This window comes from Lupinus angustifolius, chromosome LG14 (genome assembly GCF_001865875.1).
Source record: "Lupinus angustifolius cultivar Tanjil chromosome LG14, LupAngTanjil_v1.0, whole genome shotgun sequence".
Taxonomy (NCBI): Eukaryota; Viridiplantae; Streptophyta; class Magnoliopsida; order Fabales; family Fabaceae; genus Lupinus; species Lupinus angustifolius.
Window position 1 is genome coordinate 8,561,951 of NC_032022.1, and position 622 is coordinate 8,562,572.

Below are 622 nucleotides of genomic sequence, written 5' to 3' on the forward strand. Positions count from 1 at the left end.
AATTGAACCGAATTGTTTCCAAAAGAACAACAATAACCAAATTTGTCCAAATAAGAAACATAAATTAAATTTCGTCTAAAAGACGGTACAACAAAAGTGTCTTTCAAATTCAAATAAAAACCAGTACATAATAACAACCTAAAGTGTCATATAGCTTCCACTTCTACCGATTTTCCATCGCCAACGTAGATGTATCTTTCAACATAATTAGGCTTTCGGTAGCTCAAGCAACCCAACATTGAAACACTGATGTTAGAAGTTGAACCAGAGTCTAACTACCAGGTGTTTCCAGGTACTGAAGTTAAATTGACCTCAGAACATACCAAAGTAAGAAATGTACCTTTCTTAGCACGTCAGACATGATACTTCACACATTTCTTCTTTTGATGTCCAGTTCCTTTGCAAAAGTAACAGACATAAGCCTACTTCTACTTCTTTTGCTCTAGACCCTTAGCAGCTTCATTCTTGGGCTCTGAAGTGTTTTTCCTTTTGCCCTTGTCCTTAGAGGTACTTACAAAATGAGCACTTTCAGTCCTTTCTCACTTCAGCCTTTCCTCTTCTTGCACACAAAATGAAATGAGCTCATTTAAAGTCCATTTCTCCCTTTGACAGTTATAAGATA